Source organism: Sus scrofa, chromosome 8 (genome assembly GCF_054392235.1).
Source record: "Sus scrofa isolate SSC_HxYL_T2T_F1_AM1 chromosome 8, Sscrofa_HxYL_maternal_Yorkshire_Landrace_v2.0, whole genome shotgun sequence".
NCBI classification, from domain to species: domain Eukaryota; kingdom Metazoa; phylum Chordata; class Mammalia; order Artiodactyla; family Suidae; genus Sus; species Sus scrofa.
In genome coordinates, this window is record NC_139390.1 from 83,695,924 (window position 1) to 83,713,953 (window position 18,030).

Genomic DNA, 18,030 nt, shown 5'->3' on the forward strand with positions numbered 1-18,030 from the left:
ATTGACAAAGAAAGAAAAAAATAATGTAAGAATATGCTTTAGGAATAAAAAATGCACAGATTAGGCAAGCCCCTTTTCCCTTTTCAGGCCCTAAGTTGATTGATTGGTTTTTGGTATTGTTCTATGGCTGTTATTTCTTTTATTTTTAAATTTTTTTTTTAAAAAAATAAGGCAATGAGTGAAAGATTTAGAGCTCTTAAAAGATAGATTATTAGGCAAAAGATTTTTCAACAAAAAGTTTAAAAAATTTTTTGTATAAAGATAGTATCAAGTAATGATATTACCTCTACTGGCTTCTCAAGCCTTCTGCGGGTGCAGTATCTCTCTTTTTGTTCCCCAAGTTTGAACAGTGACAGCAACCCACCCCACCGCCATCCACCACCTGTAGCTCCCATGGTTACCCCGCTTTTAGGAGGAACAGGCTCATCCGCATTTCTGATGATTCACACCCAAGTTCAAGCATGTGGCCTGAGTCCCTGCTTTCTCCACTTCATTGTCATTCAGGTCATGGAAGGCTTGTGCTGAGGGGCAGCCTGTTTTGTTCTTGAATAGAAATATGATCAAGTAGCAAGCACAGGTAAAGTCCATGGGACAGAATAAGATAGAAAAGAATTGCAAAGCAGTTCACCTTGTAACATATAAATTATCTCTTGCAAATGGCAGGGGCCAAATCTGGTAGCTCTGTGTCCTAAAAACAAGAACTCTGGATCAGTTTGTAAAGTTCTGTCTTTTCCCCAGATTAAGGAAGGATTGTCACATGGCAGATGGCCAAGAGCCTTGGCCAGAAAGTGATGGATTTTCCAAAGGTCCCCTGGCACAGTGTATTACTTAAAAATAGGAAGATAAATACCAGACATGGCAGCTCAAAGATGGGAACGTGGTTTAGGATTTGGGTGTGTGTGTCGGGGTGGGGGTGGAGTTGGTGGGAACTATTGCTTTTCATTATAAATTATTTCAAAATACATGCTGGTAGTACTTTGTTAAACAATTCAAAGTTAGGTTTAGAGGAGCGACATACCCTAGAAAGTGAGTGGTGTCCCTGGAACACAGGGAGAAAGAGGCTCTCCCACTGGAACCTCAGGGAAGGTGGGGGTCCCTCCACCGGCAGCTCATAGCAGCTTTGGGGGCTGGGTGCTGGAAGCTTGAGGATGCTCGCGTCTGTTCTCTCCTTCTCTAGCCAACACTGTGTCTTGCATCTCAGCCTCCTTTCTGGTGCTCTTTCCTGCCTCTGTTGGCAGCCCCTGCCTTCTGGGTCTGTGGGGCCACTCTCTCAGCTTTTCTGCGCCTCCAGTCACTGTTTCTCCCTGGCTCCTTAGCCGCAGTGTGGAGTCCCAGGCTGATGGTTCTATCCACTGTGAAGATGTGATTCCATTGTCCTGAGGCCCCTGGTACAGTTGATGAGAGGTCGGCAGCCTTTTAGGAAAGCCCTTTGTCCTCTCTGATAGCCGTAGCCAGGGTATGTCCAGGTTCAGGTTTGTTTTAATTTATTCCGCTCAGTACTCGGTGTGATTCCTCCACTTGAGGACTTGACCCTGGACTGAGGTCATGTCTTTGGAATGAATTCACGGTGGCTCTCTTGGGACCCAGTGGGTTTTATTGAACCATCATCTCTGAGTTCATTTATCAGCTCCCAGCTCTCAAAAAGCACAGATAGTGCCACCCTTCAAGCCCCACGTCACCTCCAGGAACAGGGCCACTGGCTCTGATTGCTCAAGGCTTTTCACCCATGGCTTGAGGTGGGGGCCCCTCCATGTCACCTTCTCTGTGGGTGGCCTAAGATTTTTCTGGCTGGACCAGGATTTTGTGGCTCCCAGGTCCCCGCCCCGATGGAATCCCAGCCTTGACTTTTATGCCATAGGTGCTTTAAATCACCAACATCTGGTGTGTCTTCAGCTTGGTTACCAATGTTAGTAATAAAATCAACTAACACCAAGTACTTCTCTTTACGTGTGTGACCTTATTTTAACCTCTTAAATACTGTGAGGCAGCTCCCATCATTATCCCTGTTAGAAAGTAAGTGGAGAAGCCAGATTCGAACCCAGCATCCTGGCCTCCAAGTTCATACTCTTAACGCCTTTGCCGTCCTGCCTCTTGCAGTTACCCCTGGACAAGGCGTGGCTTTAAACTCCCACTTCTGTCATGGGCCCGGGGAGGTTTCCTCTCTTGTTTTGGAGGTTGGCTGTGCATGTAGTGACTGTGCGTTCAGACGCAATGCCTCTTGTCACTCCCGTCTCCAGCCTGTGCCTCCCAGCATGTCTGTACCACCAGCTCTGGATCTGCACCAGTGGTGACAGTCCCCACCCCCTTTCTGATTAGTGACCCTTCTGAATGTTTCTTAGGACTCCAGGCATTTTATCTTCTTATTTTACCTTTAGTTTCAGAATTAGGTAGAATCCCATCATAAATCTTGAGACTGAAAAGGTCACTTGGCCTATTTTTTGGCTTATAGGCAGGATTACAGCCAAATGAAGGACGGCATTCTTTGTTTTCATTAGTGGGCCTTCAGCCTCACTCATTATTTTGACCTCGTAAGACCTCTTCCTCTGGTACAGAGTCTTTCTTAATTAAATAATTATTTGTCAATAGACTTAGAGACAGATTCTTAGGTTATTTACTTCAAGTCAGTTATTTCCTATTAATGTCATTCCAACTGTCATAATATTTTGTATGTGAGGTGTGAAATGGGAAGAAAAATAGGAAAGAAGATATATTTGTTTGATAAAATGTCATGAGATTTACATCTCTTTGTGTGCTAATGTTGCCAGAAACGGCGCCTCAGCAAGGCATCAGGTCTCTTGGAAATTGATGGCCTTGCAGCCTGCATGCTCTCTCTCTCTCTCTCTCTCACACACACACACACACACACTCACTCTGGTGTCCATCCCTGTGCAGGAGAAAAAGAAGGGAACACAGTTGCTCTGCTGATGCCATAGTGGGTGGCAGCTGTTGGGTGGCTTGTCCGTCTGTGCCAGGGGTACCTGAAGGTCATGGTCAGGCTGAGAAACTGGTTGATTTCATTTCAAAAAAGAACGGAACTAATAGCTCTGCTCTTTTGGTGCTTGTTTGGAAGTAATAATCTGTACCTAACATGAAACCCCACCTAGTTAGTCCCCATGACCTTTTCTTACATCCAGACCTGAGGACAGGGCTGCAGAAGCTGTTTCCCCCATGTGCATGCAAGAATAGTCTCTCCTTTTTTCAGGATGGGCCTGTCTGTAAAAGCATTGAGGGTTTCTATAGCAGGGGTGTTTGAGATTGGCCCTGGCAGTGATGGCCCGAAAACTGGGCCTGGGATATTGTTCACCCCATTTTACAAAGCTTGCTTTTATTCGCAAGAGTATTACTGGGATTAGCAAACAAAGGGGGGGGATGAAGAGGGAGGAAGATCTGATGTGAATAAATCTGATATGATGCCTGCCTTCTGGGGACTAACAAACAATGCAGTTACCATGCTTTTCACTGGAGATTCCTTCTTGAATGTGTATGCAAATCGCTCTGAAAGGGCTCTTACCCCTTTAAGCAAGGACCATGTGAATGCTTTTATAAAGTACTCTAGATGAATTTATTTTTAAAATTTCTTATGGCAGACTTACTTAAAGATGGTCAATCTACACTCTTCTAGCTTTCTGAATATTAACAGGTATCAGTTATGACTTTTGTTTTGAAGCGTCTAATAGATTTAGAAATAACTAGTTCTAGTGAGGGTTAAGCTGAAGCTTTTCTGACCCTTAATTCTCAATGTAATTATGAAAGTTGTTTTCAACTCAAAACTTTGAAATGAAATAGAAATTCAAGAAAACAGCATTCAGGAAAAGTGTTTGAATGCATACCTTTATAATCAGATCTATACTTACCTCTTGGTCCAATCACACTTTAAATGACGTTTAGTTATTTGACTAAGAAGACAAAATGTGACAGTTTCCTATTAAAATGTTTTTCCATTTCAGTGATTTGCTTTAATGTAATCTTTGGAACTCATAATTACATGGTGTTTTTAGCCGCTCATCTTGCCACTCCCTGAGCTACTGTCACAGTTCCCCCCTCCCCCCTGTTCCTCTGTCCAGTGGCGTTGTTCCAGGGGTGCAGTATTCTGCTCTGTGACCCCAGCCTCGGAGACGAGGTGTCTGTGAGCTCATGCACGCGGATGCAGAGAGGCTCCCAGTCAGCCCATAATCTCTTTGGATGGTCCATGCTTGCCCACTGATGTCATCTGCTTGCTGTCCCCATGGACTCGATGACTCACTGCCGTGATGGGCCTCCACATCCAGGAGGCAGCCTGACCCCTCCTCCCCTCCTCTCAGGAGGCGTTGATTCCTTTGCTGCCACAGATCTCTTCCCAGCATTTAGGTTTAGGGGGTTCTCGAAAACCTCCCTCTTCACAGCCCTCCTCCCCACCCCCACCTCTGCTAGTCTCATGTGCAGTTTTCCTCAGACGAAATCTAACGAATCGTAGTGCTTTCTTGTCGTAAACGTGCAGCTTTCAGACAGCTGACTGACCATCCATTAATGTGTGTTGTGTATGGGGAGTCCTGTGTTTGATGAATAGGTTCTAAAAAGCAGTTCATGGGTCTTTTTTGGGCCACTCGCAAAAGATCTGTGGTACCTTCCACAGAACATGCATATAACACCCGTGATAAGCATTTCTCTGTGTAATCACAGACACTTAAGTGCACATACGTGAGGCCACATGAGAGCATTCTCCAGGTATCTAAAAGCCTTTTGATATTTTTTAACTTCTTTATGGGAATCTTTCTAAAATGCCTTCTCTACTTTTCTGCTTTTGAATAGGGTATATGGAACATAAACTAAACATAAGCTAAACTTTTCTTGATTACTCAAGAATATCAGCAACATATTGTTGTAGTATAAAGGTACCTTCAAGGTCTGTTGAGATGTCTTAAGTTACCTGATCCTACAGGAAAAGGCAAGAGAGCCATTCTTTTTAGATTTCATATTATAGTCTGTTCCCTTGTGACTGCAGTCATCTACCCCCACCTCCTTTGTTAAACTACCATCAGTATATTTGATCCTAGAAACCCCTTCTTGCTCATTTTTCACTTCTCAGTTATTACTTCTGGTTTTCTATAAATAAGACCAGACTCAGACCTGTCCTACAAAAAAAAAAAAAAAAAAAAAAAAAAAGTCTGGGAGCTCCCATTGTGACTTAGCAGGTTAGGAACCTGATTGGTCTTCATGAGGATGCGGGTTTAATCCCTGGCCTTGATCAGTGGGTTAAGGATCTGGCGTTGCCACGAGCTGGGTTGTAGGTCGCAGGTATGGCTTGGATCTGGTGTTGCTGTGGCTGTGGTGTAGGCTAGCAGCTGCAGCTCCTGTTTAACCCCAAGCCTGGAACTTCCTAATGCCACAGGTGTGGCTCCAAAAAGAAAAAGAAGAAAGCCCATGAATGGTATGAGGCTAGTTAGCTTTTCTTCCTGGAAGAGATCCTGGAAATCATTCAGTTTTGTCCTTTTAACTTAGACAAGAGAACTGTTGTAGTGACTTGTCCACTTGTCACTCAGTCACTTCATGTACCAATCAGATTTGAGCTCATGTTTCTGATCTCAATTTAACGCTCAGCCTCCAGTCTCTGTTCTACCATACGTGCTGTCAGTCTGATTTATGTAGGTGCTATTATTTTGCCGGTGTGTCAATGTTGCAAAACGTGAATACCATTTACATGTCTCTGTGATACATTAATAGACGTCTGTCCTCTTGTTTATACACACAGAGGCATGACTGTTCGGTCTTGATGCTGATTGTATGTGCTGTTCATTACAATGTCCACTAGCTGAGAGATCTCAATACGGGGAGAGAGAAAAGACCAAAAGAGTGCTGCTTCAGAAGGAGGAAAGGGCGAAAGGAGATCTAACCTAATAAGCTACCAGCTCAGTGCCCTGGGCTCTGGGTTTTTCCTGACCTTCCACTAAAAGAGCAGCCCTGACTCTGGCTCCCAGCTGTACATTGCACCTTGCAAATACTGGTCATAATAGAAAATTCTTTTAGGATCTTTTATCTATGCTTCAGCCTGGGAAATTTTCTCTATGGTGTCTTCCTGTCCACTAATTCTCTTTGCTATATATGCTCTTCTCTTTGATATATTCATTAAGTTTTTTATTTCACTGAGAGTATCTTTCGTTTACAGAATTCTGTTTTTCTCTTTTAATTTCTCTCCTGTCTTTTTGAAATACTTTGTTCCTTTTTCATGTATTCAGTTCTTTTTTTTTTTTTTTTGGCTTTTTGGCTTTTTGCCTTTTCTAGGGCTGCACCAGTGGCATATGGAGGTTCCCAGGCTAGGGGTCTAATCAGAGCTGTAGCTGCTGGCCTATGCCACAGCCACAGCAACACAGGATCTGAGCCGAGTCTGTGACCTACACCACAGCTCAGGGCAACACTGGATCCTTAACCCACTGAGCAAGGCCAGGGACCGAACCTGTAACCTCATGGTTTTTAGTTGGATTCGTTAACCACTGAGCCATGACGGGAACTCCTGTATTCAGTTCTTTATTTCTTTTTCTCTCTTTTTCTTTTTTTAGGGCCACACCCTTGGCATGTGGAGGTTCCCAGGCTAGGAGTCGAATCGAAGGTACATCTGCTAGCCTGCACCACGGCCACAGCAACAGCAACACAGGATCTGAGCCCCATCTTCGACCTACACCATAGTTCACTGCAGTGCTGGATCCTTAACCCACTGAGCCAGGCCAGGGATCAAACCCGCAACCTCATAGTTCTTAGTTGTATTTGTTTCCCCTGCGCCACATCTGGAGCTCCCAGTTCTTTATTTCTGTAGTAATTTTAAATCTATTTATTTTATATTCTATGTTCAGAAATCCTATTACCTGAAATTCTTATGCTATCTTGCTCTGCTTTTTATGTGTCTGCTGATTCTGGCCAATGGTAGATGATCTTGTATATTTTGTAACTTTGTGTCATGAAGTCATCTCCGACAGGGTTTTATTCATGAGAATCCTGTGGCTGGGTTGAGAACAAGTCTCTCCAAAGAGCTTTGACTTTGGCTTTTGCCAGGTCACCCAGGTCTAAGCCATTTTTCACATCTATCTCTTAGAAAGTTTCCTGGACCAGAGAATTAGTAAATTTGAACCCTAGGTTTGCCTGAGGGTGGATTGTGACAATTCTTAAGCAGACTTTTTCATTTAGTTTTAACTGAAGTCTGGGCTGAGTCTTTGCTAAGATTGAAACTTGGCAGGAAGGAACAGAGGGTTTGACCACATAGCCAGGGCTGTGAGGATGGGTGACTTGGACCCAGAATAGGGCAGGAAAGGCCTCTTTACATTTCTCTCTGGCTTCACTTCCTCCGCCACTAAGATATACCTCCTCTCTGGTGGCAGTTGAGGCTGGGTTCTGTACGCCTCCCAGCTCCTCTTATCTGTCCTCTTGTCACAGACAGAGATCAAGTGATGGTGCTCTTTCTAGACTCTCCTGAGTTGTGCAAGGATGCACACTCACCCACTGCCTTTAAACACCATCACTTTCTGGAGTTCCTGTTGTGGCTCACTGGTTAGTGTTGGAAATCACAATAACTCTGGCTCGGGTCGTCAGTGTCAGAAAGTGAGACACATGGACAAGGAGAAATCTCGGCAAGGTTCTTTACTTCTGCAGAAGGGCGTGGGCACTCCAAAAAGTATGCGCACCGAACAAAGGACCCTTCCCTATTTATCCGTAATGCAGGTGATGTACCTGTCCCCTTCCCATTGGTCAGGTCAGGGCGCACACTCTTCCCGGTTGGCTAATTTGAAACAAATTGTTACTGGGAGAAGCGGGAAAGGGGAGGGGTGGGGGTTGCAGGAAGGCGAAACTGGAGCAAAATGGAGTAACCAAGATTTCCTTTGATAGAAAAGACATTATGTTACTTTCCACATTAGTGAACCCAACTAGCATTCATGAGGATGCAGGTTCGATCCTTGGCCTCGCTCAGTGAGTTAAGGATCTAGCGTTGCCATGAGCTGTGTTGTAGATTGCAGATGTGGCTTGGATCTAGTGTTGCTGTGGCTGTGGCTTAGGCTGGCAGCTCCAGCTCCAGTTGGACTCCCAGTCTGGGAACCTCCATATGCTGCGGGTGCGGCCCTCAAAAGACAAAAAAAAAGAGGTCTTCACTTTCCAAAAGCAGTTCAGCCTTAGTAAATTGTCCCCTTCACCTCTGTGTGGAAGTGGCAGTGCCATCTTGTTCCTCTCAAGGAACAACAGAAAGCTGGAGAGTAGGAGTTCTCTTGTGGTGCAGCAGGTTAAGGATCTGGCGTCGGCACTGCAGCAGCCCAGGTTCGATCCCTGGCCCGGGAACTTCCACATGCCATGGGTGCAGCCAGACAAAAAAAGTAAGACAGTGGAGTTGGGAGGAAGAGCCGGCTGTGGCAGAGAGAACCTGCCTGAAGCTGAGGGTTTGTCTTCCCCTTGGGGCACCCTGGACACCTTGTGTGGCATTCTCTCCAGGTGATCTTCAGACTCGTCCCTGTTCTGGCACCAGACAGCATGCCTATCTCCCCAGAGATTCATTTCAGAGTAAGAAACCTCAGGATTAGGCTTAGAAGGGGCTTTTTTTTTTTTTCCATTTCCACATCCCCTTACATGGGGTTATTTTCCCCTCAAAATAATGCACTTGGGTGAGAGATGGAGCAAAAAAAACATCAAGCAGGGGGAGAAAGGGCTGTACTTAGAATTCTTAGCTGTTTAAAATGAATTTGGTACACGACTGCACCCAAAAGTCTGTAGTAGTAGAAAATGAGGTGGGAACATGTAGAAAATTAAATACAAACAAAGATGCCCAGGAGTTGAAAGCTTAAAGGTCTTTTGTTGATATAAATATATAGTAGTTAAAAAAATTACCTAACAGTGTTCTGTGACACAGCTTTTGTCTCTGCCATTGAAGTGGCTCATATGGGTTTTTGTTCTGGTGATTTATATTAGAAGCCTATAATAAAAATGCAGCCTGAAATCATGCAGCTGGGTACCATTCATTTTTCTTCCATGGACAGTTCCAGGGCTTAAAAAATTGCAGCAGACCTGTGAAAGCTCTTTGCTCACAGGAAGTGCATGCCTGGCCACTGCAGCTGCCCTTCGGAGTTTCTCCTGCTCTTTGGAGTCATTGGTGATGCTGGGGTGGAGGGGTTCTGGGTTGGTTTAATGAGGACTAGAAAAGAGTTTCCAGGATGATGATGTGCGGTTTTAGAGAGTCAGTAAAAATAACACTCCCTTCCCCTCGTGAGTCAGAACCATTTGAGAAGTCAGAGTAGAATTTGGACAGATGAGGTGAACTCACCAGCTTTTTGTTTGTTCTCGGGTTTTTTTTTGTGTGTGTGTGGGGGTTTTTGTTTTGTTTTGTTTTGTTTTGTTTTTTGTGGCCATGCTTACAGTGTGTGGAAGTTCCTGGACCAGGGCTTGAATCCGTGCCATGGCTATAACCAGAGCCATAGTAGTGAATGCTCTGAGTCTTTAACCTCCTGAGCCACCAGAGAACTCCAAACCTACCAGCTTTTTTTTTTTTTTTAATAACCAATAATAGCTTGGTTATTATCCAGATGGCTTCTAGTATCTTCTGCCTAAGTCAAACTCAGCTCCCCAAAAGCATAGGCCTTTGACTTGCAGAAAGCTTATCATGTGGCCAGAGTGGACCAGGATATACCATCTCAGTGGGCATGCTGATCAGAAAGAGCTGAGACAGGCTTTGTTCTGCTGATTTATACTAAATCCTGTAATAAAAATGCCCAGCTATAAGGAGCCAACCACAGGTATTCCGTTCCTTTTTCCAAAGTCATGAGTCAGATCACTCGTCTTTTGGGGACAAAAGAATAATTGAATAGAGGGCAAAATCCAGCCCCATGGACACATGGGGACAGGAGAATGAGGATGCCCAGTTCTGCCCTCAAAATCCTGAGCCAGGGAGTTCCCGTCATGGCACAGCAGCAACGAATCTGACTAGTATCCGTGAAGATGAGGGTTTGATCCCTGGCCTTGCTCAGTGGGTTAAGGATCCAGCATTGCCGTGAGTTGTGGTGTAGGTTGCAGACATAGCTTTGATCTGGCATGGCTGTGGTGTAGACTGGCAGTTGCAGCTCAGATTTGATCCCTAGCCTAGGAACCTCTGTTTGCCGTGGGTGCAGCCCCAAAAAAACAAAAACAAAACAAACAAACAAAAAAAATCCTGAGCTGGTTTTACTGCATCTGCATTGCATCTGGAAGTGAGACACTCTTCCTGGGTGGGTTCTGTGGAATTCTTTCTCCACGTGACAGGTGTATACACTTGTCACCTGAGGCCACTGGGATGGGCCTTTCTTTCTTGGTCATTTTCAGTTGTCTTTTCGGCTTCATGTTTAGTGTGGGTGGAGGAGTTGGCTATTAGGTGCAGCATCTTGAGGAATGTTTTTCTTTAGCTTTTTAAAAAAATCCCAGCCAAGGAAGGAAGTCATTTGCCATTGGCATCTCAGATGTGGCAAACAGAGGCCTGGTGACACTGGCATTGTTAGTGTCATCCGGCTGGGCTCCTCTGAAGAGCATTCTGTTAGTCACAGCAGAGGGTCGGTGCTCTTGAGCTTTCATGCTTTCCACCCTGGTTACATTGTTGTCATAAGGTCTGGAGCTGGGCAGGGAGAGTAAGTAGGAATCAGAAACGTTAATGTTCCCAGGAGCCTCAAAAATGCTCTCTTCCAAATTTTGATGCATGCATCTCCTTTTACAAGTATAAAAGCAGGAAGCATAATCCATCTAGAGTCTTTGCCACCTCTGCAGCTTTCTTAGGAGATGCACACAAGCAGTAATACGAGATTTCCAACTTCTAGGCCACCCCATTGAGCAAGGTCAGAGGCTCCAACCCCAATTGATAAGAGACGAAATTGAGGGCCTTTTCGACTTGCCCAAGGACACAAGCAGGTCAGGAGCCCAGTTAAAAGTAGAAGTGAGAATTGCCTGGTTCCCATCCTCAGCATAAAGCACCCGGCTACATCTCCTTCCGAGGTATTTGCTAAGTGGTCATTTCCGACAAAATCCAACAGGGAATTTTGCCTTTACAGCTGCTTGTAAACATTTAAGATGCCTGTCGTCACCCAGAACCTTTGTTTACTTATCACCACTAGCTAGTGCTCTTATTTACATGTTTCGTGTTCTCTTGCGTTTTTACTTTTATGCAGAGAGGTTAGTGTATGTGAATGCACTTCATAGCTCCCGAGTGGCAGCTATGAAGAGTTACTTGGTGTTATTACATTCCTCATATTCTTTTTTTTTTTTTTGTCTTTTTTGTTGTTGTTGTTGTTGTTATTATTTCTTGGGCCGCTCCCGCGGCATACGGAGGTTCCCAGGCTAGGGGTCTAATCGGAGCTGTAGCCACCAGCCTACGCCAGAGCCACAGCAACTCGGGATCCAAGCTGCGTCTGCAACCTACACCACAGCTCACGGCAACGCCGGATCATTAACCCACTGAGCAAGGGTAGGGACCGAACCCGCAACCTCATGGTTCCTAGTCCGATTTGTTAACCACTGTGCCACGATGGGAACTCGACAGTCCTCATATTCTTAACTTTGCGTCATGAAAACAATAATACGAGAGTGCTTCCATTTTATAGTGGCCAGTAGGAGTCAACACTTAAAATGGCACAGCTCACAACAGCATGAATAACAATTAATAGCAAGTTCTCCATCACAGATGTCGGTCAGAGAAGCACAAGTAGAGAAATGACATCTATGTTTACATATTACGTGATGTTACGTATTACATGTATGTGAGGCAACAGAATGGTCGCATGAACAGAAAATACCCATGTAAGTTTGGGGGAAACTAAAAAGTATTTTCAACTAGCAAAGATATAATTGGGGAAACTTATTTTCCTACCAGATAAAAGAACATGTTTTTCCTTCATATTCTTGATTTTTTTTTTTTTTTTTTTTTTTTTGTCTTTTGTCTTTTGTCTTTTGTCTTTTGTCTGTTGTCTGTTGTTGTTGTTGCTATTTCTTGGGCCGCTCCCGCAGCATATGGAGGTTCCCAGGCTAGGGGTCCAATCGGAGCTGTAGCCACCGGCCTACGCCAGAGCCACAGCAACTCGGGATCCGAGCCGCATCTGCAACCTACACCACAGCTCACGGCAACGCCAGATCGTTAACCCACTGAGCAAGGGCAGGGACCGAACCTGCAACCTCATGGTTCCTAGTCGGATTTGTTAACCACTGCGCCACGACGGGAACTCCTCTTGATATTTTTTATGTGTGTGTGTGTGTGTGTATGTAATTATATTAATTCTGTATATTCAGGATTTATATATGCAGCTTATATGCAGATGCTACCGAATTCCCTGCTAACAGGTTTTTCGCAGGTAAAATGAAATGGTAGTCCTGAGAGAGTTGCACGGTACTTCATTATCTACACAAGAAACTTAATGTGTTCCATTACTTAACTATGGCGTAGGTAAGATTAGGCAGAGTATATAGAATGTTTCCTTTCCTCAGCTCATTCTCAGCAGCAGGGAATGGCAGCCTCTGATACACATGTATGGTTTACACCTTAGAATCAGTTTAAACCGTCCAGCCTCCTCTAGGCTCTCTCCCCAACTTGAGGCTTGTAACATCTCACCGTCCTCTTAGGTAGGAGGATCATCTACTCCTTTCTACCTCTCCTAACCTTTTTCTTTTGGAAAAATTCGAACTTGTAGAAAAGTTGAAAGAATAGTACATTGAACCCCCCATCCTGCACCGAGACTGTTTCTCGGTGGATGAGCCGTTTGGGAGGAAGTTGCAGATAGCATGGCCCTTCATCCCCAGATATTCAGCGCCTGTCTCCTAGGAACAAAAACATTCTCTCATTGATCGCTGTATGATCGATCATCACCCTCAAGAAAGCTAACATGGTTACAATATTGTTCCCCAGGACACAGTTCCTACTCAGGCTTCCAGTTGTCCTGGCATCAGTGTTCATATTCTTCTCCCCACCCTGGGATGCAGTCAGAGATCATTTAGTTGTCAGACTCTTTGGTATCATGTTTTCTTTTTCCTTTCTCTTTCTTCTCTTCTTCCCTCTTTCCCTTTTTTCCTTTTATGACATTGACAATCTTTTTATTTCATTTTATTTATTTATTTATTTATTTTTGTCTTTTTGTCTTTTCTAAGGCCACACCTGTGGCATATGGAGCTTCCCAGGCTAGGGGTCTAATCAGCTGTAGCTGCCGGGCTACACCACAGCCACAGCAACTCGGGATCCAAGCTGCCTCTGCGACCTACACCACAGCTCCCGGCAGTGCCAGATCCTTAACCCACTGAGCAAGGCCAGGGATCGAACCTGAAACCTCATGGTTCCTAGTCAGATCCATTAACCACTGAGCCACGGCGGGAACTCCAACAGTCTTTTTAAAGTCAAGTCTTTTTATTCTCTTGAAGTGAATATAGCTAAGGAAGTAGGTGTTTTTGTCCTTTGATTTGGCTTTTTTCTTTTTCTTTTTAGCCTCCACGATTTCATGGCTTGCCATGAAGCCTCTAACAAGATGCTGTGTACATATTGGATGCATAAAATCCAGGGTATTTTTTTTCTCCTAAAAATCTCCATCCTAATAGACTCTTCCAAAGGCTCACTCCTCAGGGCATTCCTAGGACTGAAGAACAGAGCTGGTGCACTTTTGATGGAACAGCATGTGTCTCTAGGAATTGCTTTTGGTATTCACAGGCCAGGAATCGAACTTGCATCCTCATGGATCCTAGTCAGGTTTGCTAACTGCTGAGCCACTAAGGGAACTCCAGCAGTGGTTTTTATTATCTTGATTCCCACGTTTACTTCATACCTTCATGCATCTCTTCTCCACAGACTCTCCTTGAATTTCAAACATAGCCACTGTCTTAGAAGACAGCAAGCTGCAGATGTGTGTGTGGTGGGCAGCAATGAGATGGCGGTAAAAATTGACTCAGTTGTTAACTGGTTTAAACTGTTCAACTTGTCAGAAGGTAGTTATTTTCACTTAAGAATGGGAGCTTTTTCCAGCCACAGGCAAGCATCCAATTTATCCAGAAAAATTTTGTTCACAGTGAAACAGAGAAAAGGAAATAATAGAAGCTTCCTGAGACATTAAGAAGTACAGTCTTGGAGTTTGTGTTGTGGTGCAGCAGAAATGAATCCGACTAGTATCCATGAGGTTGTGAGTTTGATCCCTGGCCTCGATCAGTGGGTTAAGGATTTGGCACTGCTAGATCGCAGACGTGGCTCAGATCTAGCGTCGCTATGACTGTGGTGTAGGCCAGCAGCTGCAGCTCCGATTCGACCCACAGCCTGGGAACTTCCATATGCTGGAAGTGTGGCCCTAAAAAGAAAAAATAAAAAACAAGTACAGTCTCTATTCTGCTGCAGAAAGCACACTAATTATCACAAAAGATGTTGGTTATCATTTAAGGAGGAAATACTCTGTTGACATAGTAAGTTATTCAGCATCTGTCCTGCCTGACTGTAGGTTGTAATCCAGACTGAGGGATCTGGAACTGTTTAGACCTCTTCTCATTGGATGCCCTTGCCTCGTGGAAAAGCTTACACATGAAAGAGTCGATTGATTTGGGCATTTTGCATTTAATAACATTTCCATTATGAAGCTAGTATTTACTAAAATGTCTACTGTATGTCCAGTCATTTCGTTTAATTCACAGAATAGTCTTGCAAAATAGCTTTCCCGTAACAGATAAGGAAACCGAGGCTGAGAGAGTGATTGTGACGGTCACACAGCTCATGAGTGGAGATAAGATGGAGGCTCAGGTCTTTCTGACTTTGTTTTGCCCCAGTTTCTCAACTTCTGAATGTCTTCTTGGGATCAGGTTCATTGCTGTTGAGTAAGAGGCAGATCAGTGATTGTTGGGAGTGTTGTCGGGGACGAGGGACAGAGAGCAGTTAACCTGCACACCCAGTCTTGTTTTTTCACCCACTGCTGACCACTCTCAGACCTTCCTCTCTGATGGCTCACAGCCACATGTGAGGCTCCTCAGATGAGCCCTGTAGTAGTTGGATCGGCCTCCATCCCCAGAATGAGGGCCAAGCAAACCAGGCTCTGTTGTGTGAGAACTCTTTTTACCTAGGCCAGAGGCAGACCTAGAGCTTTCCTTTCTTTGCCTAGAGGCCCAGAGGTGAACGTCAGGCCTTAGTATTCCAGAGCTCCACGGAGAAGCAAGAGAGAGTGCTCTGGTGTCAAGGGCCCAGCCGGTCTAGACTGCCCTCTCCAGCCCTTCCTGGTGGTGACTATGGCACCAGCCCTGGACCGCCTGACCTTGTCAGGAACCCCAAGTGCCTCTGGCACTTGAGACCAAGGGAATATCTTTGCCCTTGACGTGCCCAGTCATGGGGAGTCGAACTGGTGCAGGAGGGCTGCGAATAGAGGAGCATATTGGAGCTAAAACTGCCAAACCACACCCCTTCTCTGAACAAGAACTGTTGCCTGTGAAATGGCTCTTTTTTTCCCTTTTGTAAAAGAGGTATTTAAACAAAAGTGAAATCATAGCATTCACTTTCTCCTTTTCCCCAGCAAAGCCCATGTTTAGAGAACATACATATTGAATGTATTTATTGATGTGGGTATATATCTATATGCATACTTAATATCTGCATAAAGCCGGTAACTTTTGATGCTAAAATTCTACTTGAAAAAATTTTTTCTTAACAGTAGTTTTAGCAAGCTTAATCATCAAGGCTCAAAGTGTTTGTATTTGCTTTGGGTGATGATAAAAGAGCTAAATGGTGAAAGGGATGTGGGGGTGAGGAGATGGGGGAACAACTTTCTCTACCATAACGAAAATTTATCTGCATGGTAACTTTTGCTTTGCATATGAATCAGAGGGAGTTCATGCTTTGAAACAAATTTATGGTTAGCAGTAAAATAAAGGTCTGTTTTACTGCCTTATTTTTACTTAATAAATCTTAATTACTTTCTCTCCATAAATTAAAGCATTTACCATGCTATATCTTAATCATCAGGTTTGTCACATCGAGCATTAATTTCATAGAATAATTGCTGCTGGGGCTTTTTGTAAAACATCACCTCATAGTCTCTGTTTGAATGTTCCAGAGGAATCACTAACTGGATTTTCAGTGAGTAGACTAGTCTTGCCATGTTGCCTCAGTTTTTTAAGGAGGTACTGACACGCATTGAACTTACTTTGAACAGCATACCATCGTGGGCTCGCCAGTCGAGGGCAGAGTAGGGAAGGGAAAGAAGTGGTGTAAATTACAGACTAGTTTGAAAGACATGCAGGAGTTCCCCCTGTGGCATAATGGGTTAGGGATCCAGCATTGTTGCAGCTGTGGCGTAGGTCGCAACTACAACTCGGGTTGCATCCCTGGCCCGGAACTCTGCCGTATGCCACAGGTACAACCAAAAGAGAAAGAAGAAAGACATTCATTGTTACTCCTTCGAAGTATATCTCAAAATGTTTCCTGGCAGAAGTCCCCAAGACTGACTTTGGAGAATAGATTGATTTGTAATTAGTAGAATCTCACATAAATGTGCCAAAATCCTAGGGAATATTTTGTCAACTTAGGAAGTTACGTAGTCTTCCTCATTCCATTCACTCAACTTAGCAAATCCTGTCCTAATGGTTAACATAGCCCTTGGAGTTTTGTCCAACCCAAGGTGAGCTTAGGAATTAGTAGCATTTGTTCATTCTTGGCTCCCAGTATGCGTACAGGGAGTGCACAACATTTTCATTTTTATGTTGAGAGTGGTGTCATTTCATCAGTTAGATACTTATCAAAGGAAAAAGGCCCAGAAGTGAATATAAAAATGGATGTGATTTAGAGTTCCCCTTGTGGCGCAGTGGAAATGAATCCAACTAGGAACCATGAAGTTGCGGGTTTGATCCCTGGCCTCGCTTGGTGGGTTAAGGATCTGGCATTTCCGTAGGCTGTGGTGTAGGTCACAGACACGGCTCTGTTCCCGCATTGCTGTGGCTCTGGCGTAGGCCAGTAGCTGCAGCTCAGTTTCGACCCCCTAGCCTGGGAACATCTGTGTGCTGCGGGTGCAGCCCTAAAAGGCAGATAAAAATAAAAATAAAAATAAAAATGGATGTGATTTGCTGTGTGGCCCTGGCCTGCATTCCTCAGATCCTTGCCTTATCATCCTCCCCTCAGCTTTCACTGGGTGTGGGAGGGGCCTCCCACAGGCTGCCTTTCCTGGTGTCCCTCTCCCCCTCCCCCATCAGCTGGCTTCTGGCTGGTTAGGCCGGGGGAGTTTCTTATGAAAGATAAAGCTGGGAGGAGAGAAGCCACAGGGTATTTCTCCCTCCCTCTTCCTCCGGCAGAATCTCTGGTAGTGGAGAGGTCTTGTCTGGGGTTCCTGCTCCTGGGGGATGGGCCCACTGGGTTTCCAGCGACACTGGTGCTCTTTCTCCCCCACCCATCCTTCTGGCCCGAGGGTAGGAGTGCGTTCCTGCTATTGTGGATCAGAAGTTGCCTCTTTGACTTTGATGTCCCAGCTCTTCTGTCATCTGTGTAATAAAGTCTGCATTAAATCTGTTCTGTTTTACATACTCAGAGTGGCTGCTTCTTCCGGACACATGTTTTATAGAAGAGTTTTGCTTTTATTTCATTGCTTATGGAGTTTGGGGTGTTGATAAAAGGGAGTGCTCAATTATTCATTACCTCAGTTAATGTTTAATCAGCTTGGTATTGCATTTAGGTAATGGGGCAAAGAGGATAAAATGACTTAACTGCCCTCAGGGCCCTCGGTCTGGCTGGGGAGACCTGCCTTTTCAGAGTGCCCAGGAGCCAGAAAGAGGAACACCTGTGCTGGTGAAGTGCTGCCTCACCCCTCCCCGGAGGCTTGCCAGATGCAGAGATCCTGCTCAGGGCGCTGAGGAGGAAGGGCGTTACCAGCAGAGGCAGCAGTTGGTACAAAAGCTTGTCAGGTGCTTGGCTGCCCGAGAGTCTGCTGGGTTCGGGGTAGTGGAGGGAGAGGGAGCCAGAAATTCAGTCAGGGCCTGAATCCCCAAGAGCAGCACTTGGAGTGGAGGGAGGCAGATTTTCAACAGGGGAATTACACGAATGGATTTATCCTTTAGAGAGTCCTCATGGAATGG

The 18,030-nt window shown here is 44.8% G+C and overlaps 1 protein-coding gene across 7 annotated transcripts in view; it reads left to right on the plus strand.

Annotated features, from left to right (window-relative positions):
* Positions 1 to 18,030, plus strand: part of GATB (glutamyl-tRNA amidotransferase subunit B) — a 685,553-nt gene that overhangs the window by 23,596 nt on the left and 643,927 nt on the right. The window lies entirely within an intron of this gene.